At 42.9% G+C, this 14,305-nt stretch overlaps 1 pseudogene across 1 annotated transcript; it reads right to left on the minus strand.

Moving 5' to 3' along the window:
• Positions 1–4,774: 4,774 nt before the first annotated feature.
• On the minus strand, positions 4,775–14,297 carry LOC308092746 (exonuclease mut-7 homolog; annotated as a pseudogene). Its single transcript has 5 exons — positions 14,123–14,297; positions 7,102–7,703; positions 6,190–6,678; positions 5,807–6,040; positions 4,775–5,481 (listed from the first exon to the last, which is right to left on the minus strand). The product of its transcript is annotated as an exonuclease mut-7 homolog (transcript).
• Positions 14,298–14,305: the final 8 nt, after the last annotated feature.

Raw genomic sequence — 14,305 nt, forward strand, 5'->3', positions numbered from 1 at the left:
CAAGGACCTCCCAAAATTATATGTATTTTGGTGCCAACCCCCCTATCTCAAAATGTTTTTGTTCCCGGGACCCCAGAAGCAATGATTTGAGTTAAAAATATATATATATTCAAAGATTTGAAAAAAAAAAAAAAAATCGCAGATCTACAAGCTCATAGCTATCCGGTTTCCCGTTTTTAATGGGTTAAGTGTGGATAGGGAGTGGAGATCGTTAATGGCCGGTGGTAGGGCATTCCACATTTTGGTGCATGGCAGCATAGAATAGAATGCCGTTTTCCCCATGTTTCGTTTGGGGAAAACTGTCCTCAATTTCAAGGTTAACTTCTAATCCTGCTCCATTGTGCAGGTGCAGTTTTTCAACCTTACCGTGACCTCACCTTCTGCCCTTCTCCAGCTCACACACTTTTAATTAATAGTAGCACACAAGATTCTCTTAGGCTTAGTAATATACTATCTGCAATAAATGGGGCATAACCTGATTTTTGCAAGAGGTGGTCCGCTAAAACTGTTCCGAATAGTTTATTTTTATTTGTTATGTTCATGTAAGGACTCTCAATTTGTCCTAGTTAAGGCATAACACTAAAACATTTAAAGGGGCTTACTGTCAAGCGGGATAATTGACGGAGAGCCGGTCATTGTTTAGAAATGAACCCCTTCAGGGTGGGTTTATATATCTCAACAATGACCGGTTCGCCGTCAATTATCCCTCGTTGCTTATTACACAGCTTGGTTGAATGCTTGATTCTGATTGGTCAATCACTGAATTGAGCGGTGTGTTATTTCTGGATAATGACCGCTGAGCTCAATAACACACCGCTTGCTTAATTAATCATACCGTACTTATGGTCCAGTCTAGCCGACGGGATCATTTAAGGGTGAATTTGAAAATGCTGCCGTTCCCTCATGGCAGACAAAGACAATTTTCAGCCCCTAAGAATTCTTCCTCACCTAAACCACTTGGAACCCCAGCATGCATGTTCTGATAAACTTTTGCTTCACCTATAACTCTTTGCCAAAAATAGCCGATCTACAAGCTCACAACGCCTCGCAGCGCGAGGCGTTGTGAGCTTGTAGATCTGCTATTTTTGGCTAAAGTTCTCCTCAGAAAAGGGATGCTAGGTTTCAAGTGGTTAATGTAAAAAAGAAAAAATCATATCACACAAAGATTTGGCAGACCCCCTGTAGTAACTCTGAGGACCCCCTAGGGGTCCCGGACCACCTGTTGAAGACCCCTGGCTTAAAGCAATGAAAGTATTCCATTAATTTATGCCAGGTGCGGCCGTCCAGTGCAACACGTCGCCTCGGAAAACGACAGGAAGTGATGATCAAATAGAATCGATATTCGGGTCACTGCATTGTCTTATTTCTCGCTTCAAATGTTTTCAAAAACATTCTTGAGGGAAATGTTTAGCTGTAAATGACATTGTGTGTTTGTTTACATGGCTGTCATGTTGGATACGGCACAAAATCAAGCAGCGCAGCAGGTGCTCTGAGCCTTTTGATTAACCAGTGGTTCTCAAACTTTTTCATGTCAAGGACCCCCAAATTGAAAATTATTAGCCCGCGGACCCCCATTTGAAAAGATATGCCAAGAACCCCCATAAAGAGAAGATTTTTACGGCTCTAGCAGTGATTTTCAACCATTTTAATTTCAAGGACCCCCAGTTTGACATGCATTAGGCTACGGACCCCCATTTAATGGCATTTCTATCTCTGGGACCCCAATTTATATTGTAAAACCAATGTTAATGTAACTCTGAGAGTGTACAAATGGACCCGTTAGGGTCCATTTGGCTCCATTTGTACACTCTCTGAGTTACAGACCCATAAGGGTCCATTTGGTTCCATTTGTACACTCTCTGAGTTACAGACCCATAAGGGTCCATTTGGTTCCATTTGTACACTCTCTGAGTTACAGACCCATAAGGGTCCATTTGGTTCCATTTGTACACTCTCTTGAGTTACATAAGGGTCCATTTGGTTCCTAACTATCCATCATTTAGCTGGGGACCCCCCTGGAACTCCCCCAAGGACCCCTGGGGGTCCCCGGACCCCACTTTGAGAACCACTGGGTCAGACAGAGGTCTGTTATTGAGCCCAGCGGTCATTATCCGGAAATAACACACCGCCGAATTCAGTGATTGACCAATCAGAATCAAGCATTCAACCAAGCCGCGTAATAAACTATAGAGACCCCAGTGCAAGCCTTAATCACTGACTGGTAATTCAAGCTTGTATAATTAGCCTGCACCGTATCGAAATATCAGAGAAGGAGCCTAAAAGTATTTAATGTTTATTTTAACTTACAGAAATAAAAACATATGTTCAATATAAATGATAGCACATAACTGTCATGCTTGTCCTCTTTACATTAAAAGGATAGTTCACCCAAAAAGAAATATTTAAAAAAAAAGATCATTTTTTACTTTGTTTATTGTTTTTTCTACCGAAGCATTCAAAATCAAAGGCGCATTTCACAGATACATAAAAGCTTCCATCAGTGTAACCCATAAAAATACAAAAGATCAGTAGGCCTAGACACATTGAATTTTCACCCCAAAACATGAAATACAGGTACAAAATTGAATTTGAAAAAATATATAAAAAATCAATTAAAAATGTTTTGGATATTTTTTTACTTTTTGTCACATTTCCTAAGCCAAAGACACAAAAGAGACCCATCAAATTATTGTCTTAGGAATGTGACAAAAACAAAAAAATATCCATGAATTAAAGTGTCCATGGGGTGACTAATCAATATTAAAAAAGTCATTTAGGGGGTGAACTATCCCTTTAACAAACGGCACTGTATCATTTCAACAGTTGTTGGCAGATTTCTTCTAGGAAGCTGCTGTCACTCCATGACATGTAATGGATTCATCACGCTCACACTGTGCTGGCATGTTGCTGTAAATCCTGGGGTTTTGCACTGGATGTTCTGCCAGCATGACCCTGCATTTTCCTCACTAAACTAACCCTGTATGTCCAAAGCTGTTACTTTTCAGAAAATTTGAATGAAGAACCTGTGTTCCACTGTTGATTTTGTCAACTAAAACCTTTTTTCACTGACGAAAACTAAATAAAAACTAAGCTATGATGACTAAAACTAGACTAAATATATTGACAATTTAGTCAACAAATAAAAACTAGACTAAAATGTTAGTGAGGGATCTAGTGGAGAAGAGATCCAGTAGAACTAAAAGACAAGTCATTTTATGTTTGGTTGTGCTCCAGTGTTGCGCTCAGGAAATAGCAGATCTACAAGCTCACAACGCGTCGCGCTGCGACACGTTGTGAGCTTGTAGATCGGCTATTTTCAGAGCGCAACCAAGTGTAAAATCAGCCATTACAACGTCACACCATCAAGGCACCGCTAAGATATATTTTAGTCGACTAAATCGACTGTAGGTTTAGTCGACTAAAATCTTATTATATTTAGTCGACTAAAACTAAAACAGTAAAACATTTCAGATGACTAAAATATGACTAAAACTAAATAGAAATGTATTCAAAAGACTAAAAACTAAATCAAAAGTTGCTGTCAAAATCAACACCGCTGTGTTACAATGGGGCCAATGTATTTTTTATTGGTTCAATATTTATTTTTCTAAATTTAGAGTAGCCAATAATTTTTTTTTACCACCCTCTTCTCCTCAAATTTCCGTGTTCTATCCCACTGACTCACCAGTGGGAGGAGCCCCAATCGGGAGGAGGCGGAGCCTTCGTTCTACTCCTCCCGCTGACAGGCTCCGCCCCCAGCCCCGTAGGAGTACGTGCAATGACCCCGCATCACCCTCCTCCTGCCGATATTCAATATTTCTTCAATATTTCTAAAACACACAGGCACGCTTAACCACTTAAACGTTCAAAATGCTTCAATAATAGCACAAAATATGCTATTTTTGTTTGACACTGTACTGTAGAAAAATAAATAAAACATCAAATGTGTGGAGATACGAGGTTTCTGCCTGACAGCAACGATCTGTGTATCCTCAACTAAATTGAACTTTCCTGTCAAAACATGGTCAGCCCCCCGCCAGCCTCTGCTCCCTTTAAGCTTCTTAACTAGTTCTGGGTACTACTGTAGCTATATATTATCATTCATGTGAATCCCTCCAGACTGGAACACCTACCATCTTCACAGTTAACCCATTAAGACCGGGAACGCATCTGTGTCATTTTAACATTTCTTTGGCTATTCAAAAATAGCAGATATACAAGCTCATAGCGCGGCACCGAGTGCCGCGCTATGAGCTTGTAGATCTGCTATTAATTTTTTTTTATCGTGAAAATGTGTGCAAATCATTGAATATATATATACATTTTTTGGGGGGGGGGTCCTTTTGGGGGTCCTTCACATGAAAAAAGTTTGAGAACCACTGATATTATAGCAACATAATGTTTTGTCTTAAAAAAAAAACTGTTAGGATTTAGAAGACATTTGTAGAATCCCCAGAAGCAAAGAATCGAGTTTTTTTTAAAACATATACAAAGATTTGCACACTTTTTTCACGATTTTTTTTATTGTTTCAAAAACAATAGCAGATCTGCTATTGTTTTTGAAAATTAATTTAAAATTTAAGTTTTTTAATTAGTTATTAGATCATAACATATAGATCATAATAAATTGAATGACAGATTACCTTAATGGAGCTAGTGAATGTGTTACCACTACTGTTCAACACCAGTGGATGCTGTTGTCAAAGACACATTGTCCTCAGTGATGCGTAGAATGCTCGGGAACTGGGAGAGGATGTGAAAGAAGCGAGGGCCTTCAAAGAACACCTTCCCACAGCCAGTGCAGACGAAGAAGTGTAGTATTCTGGATAGATCGTATGGGATCGAATGGAACTGTATGGAAGCCCCCGGGGAAGGTTAGGGTGTCGGGGTCTAGCTCTGACACAGGGGCCCAGTGACACTTGGGGGCGTACCTGGGGAGGTCAGGGGTCACACCAGAGGTCCGCGTCTTCCTGCAGAGTGCATTCCAGTGCATTCCAGTTATCTGTCTCTCTGAGCATCCGGACCATGTCCTCCTTTAGGCAGCTTCACGTACCGGTTACTGTTACAGACGTCACAGCGGCTGAAGATGTCACTGGGAGTGAGCTGAATGTTGAAGTGTCTGAGGACCCTCATGGCCTGGTCCATCACCTTCTCTGAACCGCTGAGATCCAAACAGCGACCCTCGCCCACCTGGGACCGCAAAGTGTAGTATGGCTGTCCACTGGTGAGTATGTAGCGGTCCTCTGCTCGAGCCAACTCAGCTGCGACTCTGTGGTCATCTTTGATTTTCAATATAGCCACGTCTACCCCTAAACAGCGCAGGTACGTCCCCAGTCCCCGTAGCATGTTGTCACACACTACCCGTAACTGTTGGGGAGTCTGATGAGGGCCCTCTGATGCCTTTTCCTGACCATCGGATGTAGCTCCGATTCCCTGGTCCCCTTGATGTTCCATTTGGCTACTGGCCTTGGTGTGGAGGTCCTGGAAATTGGTGGATAGCCCAAAGGACGCTAGCCTGGTAAACCCCCCTCCCTCCGGAAATCTCATTTGCATTTGGTTTCAGGAAGGAGGGTCTGGGATTGCTCACAGAGTAAAGCTGCCCGAACCACTGCGCATACGAACCAATCAGCGGCTGCTAGGGGCGGGATCATCCAATCACCTGCCTAGTAGCTTGAAAAAATGAAACTCCGTCTGTCATCGATTCTGCGCCCGGAGTCTCAGATGCAAGTACGCTGTGAAACAAAATGTGTGTCGCAAGCTTCTTCCATTTGACGGAGTGAGGTTAAAAGGACGCTGGGTTGCCGGCAAGGGCGGAGCGGACTTCCAGTAGACAGTAGGCGTCCAATGCGGCATATCTCATTTGGCTGATGCTTAGCGGGCGTCTCTCCCACATGGAGAGCTGCTCTGATTTGTCCAGGGGCTTTCCCAGGACCTGCTTTACCATCAGGCTGAGGCCTCTGTCTTTGCGGGATCGCGTAGGACGCCGAATCCGTTCGTGTAGAGTCTTCAGATCTAGAACTCCCTCCGCTTTCAGTGGCTCCTGCAACAACCGGGGCCACGTAGTCTTTAGGCACTCCAGGTCTCCAGTTACATCGTAAGCAGAACTTTGCTTTCAAAGAAAGTCCTGATGAAGCAAAGGGTTTCCTCATATTGGCGTAAACCACTGTCGGACAGGTCTAATAGAAAAACCTGGTCTGACACAGCAAGCTGTATCACAGCAGCACGCTCCACTGAGGTAGGGAGTGGAGCCCACCACTCCATGTCGAATCCAACTACACCACCTTCCTTGAGTACAGTGTCTTGGCATTTCTTAAGTCCTTCCAGAGTGTCCACGAAGTAAACCTGGTCCCTGGAGAGTGACAGCTGGTGGTACTCTTCACGGTGAGACGTGGAAAAAAAAATACTCTGAACACACCTCATGTGTTTCAGATCATCTGGTAGACTCTGTTGTTTGTCCCAAACACAGAAAGGCAGTCTGCTTCTGGGGATGCTGTATCGGACGGACCACTGGGCAGCTGTCTGGAGGTCAGAGTGCTTGACCAGCATCTTAACCAAAGAGATCTGCAGCTCAAGGTCATCTGCCACTATACACTCGACACGGTCTCTCCAGCTCGCCTCTGCCATGGTTTTCTCTTCAAACATCTTATGTGTTAAGTAGTGCAGGACAACCTCTTTTCTCTTTTTCATAGAATTGGGACACAATTCTAACCTCACTCCGTCAAATGGAAGAAGCTTGCGACACACATTTTGTTTCACAGCGTACTTGCATCTGAGACTCCGGGCGCAGAATCGATGACAGACGGAGTTTCATTTTTTCAAGCTACTAGGCAGGTGATTGGATGATCCCGCCCCTAGCAGCCGCTGATTGGTTCGTATGCGCAGCGGTTCGGGCAGCTTTACTCTGTGAGCAATCCCAGACCCTCCTTCCTGAAACCAAATGCAATGCAATGCATGAGATTTCCGGAGGGAGGGGGTGTTTACCAGGCTAACACAATTCTGCATCAATGTTGAATGTCTTTATTAGTCGAACCAGTACTTTCGAACCAGTACTTTCAGATAGATCTGTATATCACGTTTGGAGAGAACACATATGTTTCTCACGCTGCACCAGGAGTCTAGGAGCGTGACTAACTGTTGCTCCAGTGCACGGTGGCCTGTGACAAAGGATTCCGCTATAGACAGGTTGCCGTTCAGAATCAGTGGTATACAAATCTCCTCCATGTCCAGTACATTCTGTAGATTCAATTTCATGCCTAGAATTGCTGCCTCTTTGTACCGTTTGAGGCCTTGAAGCTTCACGATGCTCAATCGGAGCACGCTTGGGTCCAGAGATTGGAGTTGGTATATCTCCAGCAGTGCATCCATAGAGATAGGGTGCCAGGTCAGAGGATTCTTTGTCAGCAGTCCTAAGACTTGATGCTTTAGTGCCACTGCCTGCTCCTCTGAGACCGAGTCAAGGGTCACCTGTGGCTGATTCTTTCGCCATTCTTTAAACTCTTCCAGGACGCAGCGGATATAGATGTTCATTTTTTTCAAGTGTAATTTCTCCATAAAGCCCTCTAGGATTGTCACGAGGTCTTCCAGTGGTTTAGTCAGCTCTGAAAAGCCCTCGTAGGCCATCAAACGCAACTTCCGTTCCAAATTATCTTGGCATAGCTTTCTGGCGTAGCTTTTTCTTGAAATCTTGACTTCCAAAAGTTGGTCTACAAGCACAGCAGGGTCAACACCCGGCGTAGTCATGTTTTATCCCTTTTCTTTGCAGGCGGGTCAAGTCTTTGTGATGGCCACTACAAAATACTACTCAAAGGGACTGGTTATCAGATATCTGGGTTGTAAGGCCAAATATCCTGACTCGTGGGGAAGGTGATGGAATCTTTGCGGGTGAGAGCTGGTCAGGGGACTCGAAGGCTGAACGTGAATATAGCCGTGAGACGTCGTGTCTCTGAGATGATGGAGGAGTGGAGTAAATACTGCTTACCTGGTAAGGGTGACGGCCACCCTTTATATAGTGCTTGACTGGATGCTTGTGACATCTCACTGATGTCACGATGAGTCAGCTTTATATCCGAACATCAGATCACCATAGAAGTCCATTGTGTCTGCCAGTCTAAATGAATGAGGTACACAACAGGCCTATAACTGCTTGCTCTGTTTCTGGATCTTCAATCCAGAAACAGGGAAAAAATTGACAGAAGAAAAAGGATTCTTTGTACTGTAACACGTAAACACAGGAGACAGAGATAACACCAGTGGTGGAAAAAGTACTCAAATTTTTTACTTAAGTAAAAGTATCAATACTGCAGTGTAGAAATACTCTGTTACAAGTAAAAGTCCGGTAATCAAAATATACTTGAGTAAAAGTACAAAGGTATTGGCATCAAAATATACTTAAAGTACCAAAAGTAAAAGTCGTCATTGTGCACAGAATGTCCCATTTGACAAGTTCAAAATGTATAAACATCTTTTGAAAATAGCAGATCCACAAGCTCACAATGCGTCGCATCGCGTCACATTGTGAGCTTGTAGTGAGCTTGTGGATCGGCTATTTTCAAATGGCTGAAATGTATTCAGGGATGAAGTGGTTAATGTATGTTTTGTAATAATAATCCAAATCTACAAAGTAACTAGTAACTAAAGTTTTCAAATACATGTAGTTAAGTACAATATTTGGATACGAGATGTAGTGGAGTAGAAGTAAAAGTATTGGAAATACTCAAGTAAAGTACAAATACCTCAGAATTGTACTTAATTATAGTACTACTTAAATAAATGTACTTAGCTACGTTCTACCACTGCACAAGAGCAGCTTGGAGGTAATAGAAGAACAATTGTTAAAGGTAGTGTAAGTTACTTAAAGGTCGGGGTAGGCCTATATATCTAAAATGATCATAACACTCAATCATAACACTTGTTACAAATGTTTATAATTATGCTTAACAACTTATAACAAGTGTCTTGACGGACGCTTCATAACTGACCGAGTTATAATTGCAGTTATAATGTGCTGTTCTAAGAGCTTATATAATGAATATATTATGACCAGCTCTTATAATACTTCATAAACCTTGTCATAAGTTGTTAAGCACAATTATAAACATTTCTAATGGTAAATGGTGCATTTATATAGCACTTTTATCCAAAGCGCTTTACATTAGATTGTGCATTACATTCACCCATTCACACACACACATTCACACACATTCACTCACCGGTGGCGGAGGAAACCATGCAAGGCACCAAACCTGCTCATCGGGAGCAATTAGGGGTTCAGCGTCTTGCTCAAGGACGACACTAACTCTAGGGAAGCCCGGTATCGAACTGGAAACCTCACAGCTTCCATCCGGAATGAGTGTTATGAAGCCTTTTTAAGTGCATTATAATGCATTATAAATGTGATTATGATGCATTATAGACCCGATCTTTAAAGTAAAGTGTTACCGTGATGTTTTGTGCTGCGTGTGTGTGTGTGTGTGCGTGCGTGTGCGTGCGCAACGTGGTGGAGGGCTTAGACAGAGCTGCGAGCTTTTTTAATGCTGCTGTTTTTCTCTTGCTTTTTGAACTGTGGTCTCCCCACAGAGTTGAAGTCCTACAGATGACCTGAGGGGATAAACAACCCTCACTTCAGACAGAGGCATCCTGATGCTTTCTCTCTATCGTGACATCTTCAAAGTGAATGTTTTTGCCCTATTTCCTTTGCTTTTTCAGAAGGACTTTGGGGGGCTCTGTTATTGACATGAATGACTGAGCCCTTTGACTATATGTGTCAAATGTAAAACCAATGCAAAGTTAATAGCTGCAACTTCACACAGAGGCTCTGGCTAAGGAGGTTCCCTGAGCCCTTGCCTTGGGGCCCAGCAGGGGTCCGTTTGGTAATCCACCCTTGTTTGCGCGTTCCATACTTTAGTCTCTTGTGCTCTACTGCTCTCTTAAAGGGATATTTCACTTTCCAATTTTTTTTTTAAAATATTAGGATAAAATAGTTAAATAAATTATATTACTGGTAACTGATATAGACTGATATAGAATAGATGATGCCAAACAACAAAATATACTAAGATCAGTGTAAATATTGATGCAGGTGTAGAAGAGTCATAATTATGGTCCAAAGTTTATTCCATTTATTTTGCACTTGTATCTTTCTACACAAGGCAACCTAGAGGGAACTCCTTTCAGCACCCTCTGGTGGACACATTTGCATCTACAAGGTTCATGGCTCAACAAAAACATATTTTAGAGCAGAGGTCTTCAACGGGGGGTCCGGGACCCCTAGGGGGTCCTCAGAGTTACTACAGGGGGTCCGCCGAATCTTTGTGTCATTTTTACATTAACCACTTCAACCAAGCATCCCTATTCTGAGAACTTTAGCCAAAAATAGCAGATCTACAAGCACACAACGCCTCGCAGCGCGCTTGTAGATCTACTATTTTCGGCAAAGTAGTTTGGTATAGGGGGGAAAAGAGCAGACTAAGTACAGAGTGAAAGGTTAGATTTGCTGTTGTTTGTGTTGTTTAAGTGCATGGTTAAATGTCTGAAAATACACATTAACATGAATCCAACATGATAGTGCTCTGACACAAGTCTATGAAGCTGCCTATGAAATCTATGGGGAAAAAAACATAGTTTATATACAATACATAATGGGGGTCCCTGCTTTATCTCCCTCTCAGCCAAGGGGTCCTGAAAACGTTGAAGACCCCTGTTTTAGAGATATAAAATCCAAATTAAATGTCACCTACTGTATATGGCCAGTAGATAATGGTAATAGGCTAATTTTAAAATCCACCAATATTATTAAAGGGGGCACACCATGAATTTCATTTTTTTTTGGGGGGGGGGTATTTTTTGGGCTCCCCAGTGTCTCTTGTACCCCAAAAATATATTTTTTTAACATTCAGTCATTCATTCTCATTTCAGAGATTTTCAGAATGGGCGTGTCTGAACAGGCCATTTCAGAATGGCAATGCAAGTGACATCACTTGCATTGCCATTGCATTGATGCTGGCCAGACAGAATTGCTCAGTAGCCCCCCCCTGCCCAAGAGGACGTTTTGGTATTGCAGCTGAAAGTGCTGTATAAGCCAGAGACAATTGACTTGGGATGAGTATATCTGAGTGATGATTTAGGCTCAAACCTTTTGAAAAAGGTTTGAGGGACATACACCATATGATATTAAATATCAATTTTTTTTTTTTAATTCATGGTGTAGATCCTTTAAACCATGTCTTGATTTTTGTGATACTTTAACCTCTGAGGCTTCTGCAGGAACAGCGACTTAGCTAACAGGGCCCCGGCGTTATTTCTGCTGAATTATCCAATTAGCTTTCTGCTAATGCTCAGCACTTACTTAGCAGCACCGGGAGAGAGTTGGCCACAGATTAGGGTCATGGACAAATGAAACTGGACTTCCATTGCAGAGCTAGAAGTTTGACACTTTGTGGTCCAATTTACATACCCAAAGTATAACAGATTTGTCACTGTAGACATGGAGCAGCCGCGTGTCCTCTGCAAAACAAAACATGGGCCTAACTGATCATGGTGAAATAGAATTTTGCAAAAAAATATATATATATTTTTTTTACCGTTATTGTCCTAATCCCTATTGTCCTAATCCTATAGGCCACTGTTTCCCAAACACTCATACAGGGGTGGGGACCCCTTGGTGGGTCGTCGAGTTTATAGACCGCCTGATGATGCAAGTCAGTCAGACCATCAGGTCACATGACTGGGGGAACTTTAACCACTTAAACCCATAGTGCAGGGGTCTTCAACAGGGGGTCCGGGACCCCTAGGGGGTCCTCAGAGTTACTACAGGGGGTCCGCCAAATCTTTGTGTGTTATGATTTAAACACAAAAGTTTAATCTGAAACACCATTTTATACAATATAGAGTAGGGGGTCCCTGCTTCATCTCTCTCTCAGCTAGGGGGTCCTTGGCCTGAAAACGTTGAAGACCCCTGGGCCCTGCCATAGTGTATACTTCAGTGACCGGCGGCACCCCCCCCCCACCCAACTCCCGGGGGTGTATATATACTTGGTCTCCTTCTACAACAACACCATGCGTTGTGAGCTTACACTGTAGATCTGTTGTTTTTTTCCTGCTGACTGTTTATTTGAACGTTCGCCTATGACGACATGCCCATAATGCTAGGGTTCATAGGTTAATGCTAGAGGGTTCATAGGTTAAACTGGCCCGGTGCATAGCTAAAAGGTTTAATTGTGGTATTGGCTCCTCCCCTTTCTCTGTCCACTTCCTCCCGGGTGCTTCTGCGTTTATTCCTACTATAACAGCAACACTACATGTTTAGGGCAGTGGTGCTGAATCTGTCTTGAGAGACATAGAGATGGCGCCAGAGATGGTCACAGCACAGCAGTAAAAGGTACAGATACAGCTAGGGCATAGAAGTACAGTAGGTACTGAAGAGAAACATCGCAATAAGACACCGTCACACACAAATAATTATTAATAACAGTATACAGACGTATGAAGCCAGGGATCAATACCATTTTCGGGTTTCTGATCCGCTCGGAGCAGAAATAACTTTAAGTCATCAGGTGGCCGGAACCAACGACCAGAACCACCAGCACCGTGCACCTCCAAATGATTCCCCTAGTTTAAAACTTGTTTAGTTTGGTATAATCGTTTTGTTTGTTTTGGTATAATAGTCGTTTGGTATGTCCATCTTTTATTCTAACTTGTGGCGCGACTATCGAGACTAAACTAATTGATTGGCATTATGTGGGGAGCATGAACAATCCCACACCAACCGGAACCAACCACCGCGGAACCACGATTATTTGTTTTCCTTTTTTCTAAACCGGATCACACGGCTAGTTTTAGAACGAATACCAGGCTTTCCTCCGAGGTTGAAAGGCTGGTGACACGAGGTTATATACACTCTACAAGACATGTTGTTATTCTCAATGAGTGCTGTGGTCACACACACACACACACACACACACACACACACACACACACACACACACACACACACACACACACACACACACACACACACACACACACACACACACAATTCAATTCAATTCAATTCAATGGGCTTTATTGGCATGAGAAAACATACGTTTACATTGCCAAAGCAGAAAGCACAATACAACAATACAATCAAAACAAAAAATATGTACACACACACACACACACACACACTAGCTGCACTTAAGCCATTTGGGAGCCCATAGCAGACAAGATAAGAACAGGTGCAATCAAAGGCACTAAAATGAGTATTTCACAAAATCAATGCGACTGAAGCTTCCCTTCGTTCAGTCATAATTATTTTGGCTCTCTTATCAAGTTGCTGCTTTCCACTGTTTTGTGGATCTCTCAGAATGTAACCTCTCTACAGTCTATAGTTTAGATTCTCTGAAAGTATGTTGCAAATGTTAATTAACAAAATGCTTAATGGCCACGGTAGAATTTCCTTTAGGTAGGTTGAGGCAGCATGGAAGAGTGAGAGTGTGTGTGTGTGAGAGAGAGAGAAAGAGAGAGAGAGAGAGAGAGGGAGAGGGAGAGGGAGAGAGAGAGAGAGAGAGAGAGAGAGAGAGACTAAAGGGATTATCAAGTGTCAGTTCAAGAGAGCACTTGCTCTCGTCATTGCTGGTCATCATTGGAAGAAAGCCAACGTTTCTCCAACATGGAAACAAACAGGAGTCTACACTGCTGTTGGTGATTAAAGCAGTCTTCTGACCAAAGGGAGTGATGCTTCCCCCACCAAACTACCTGTAGCTGCTCTTTAATCAAGGGCTGGATTTACAATCAAAGTGCCGGTACGGTTGTGGAGTGAAGGGGATTCCAGAGAAAGCCACATGGCTCCAACCAGCAGGATTTGGAGCCACCGTGAAGAAGGAATACGTTGCTCTCATGGATCACAATGGAGCTCTTCTATAGTGAATGCATCAAGCGTTCAAGGCAGTCTGTTTCCCTATAAATAGCAGAGAATTTATTGTTTTCTTTTGAGTGTACAATTCAACCTGTGCATTGCGTCTGGTCACTGGGATAACGTAGAGGTCACACATTTTATAGACGATGTTGTGTTGTTTTTTGCGTTGTTTTTGTGTGTTTTTTTGTTGTTTTTCTGCGTTCTGTTGTTGTTGCCGCCAATGACAACCTGAGACCATGGAGGAGGCCTGGTAGCAGGTCCAGTGAACCTCGAGGACTTCCTGCTGCAGCCCATCTGTCGAACCCTGCTTCTTGGATCCAACTTTTTCACCACCTGGAAGGGAGACCTGGCAGCAGCGACTGGGGCAACGGGTCATGTAAGGAGGCACCAGGAGCCGGCACATGGCAGGAT

The sequence above is a fragment of the Gymnoscopelus braueri genome (genome assembly GCF_963280865.1).
Source record: "Gymnoscopelus braueri genome assembly, chromosome: 10".
Lineage (NCBI taxonomy): Eukaryota > Metazoa > Chordata > Actinopteri > Myctophiformes > Myctophidae > Gymnoscopelus > Gymnoscopelus braueri.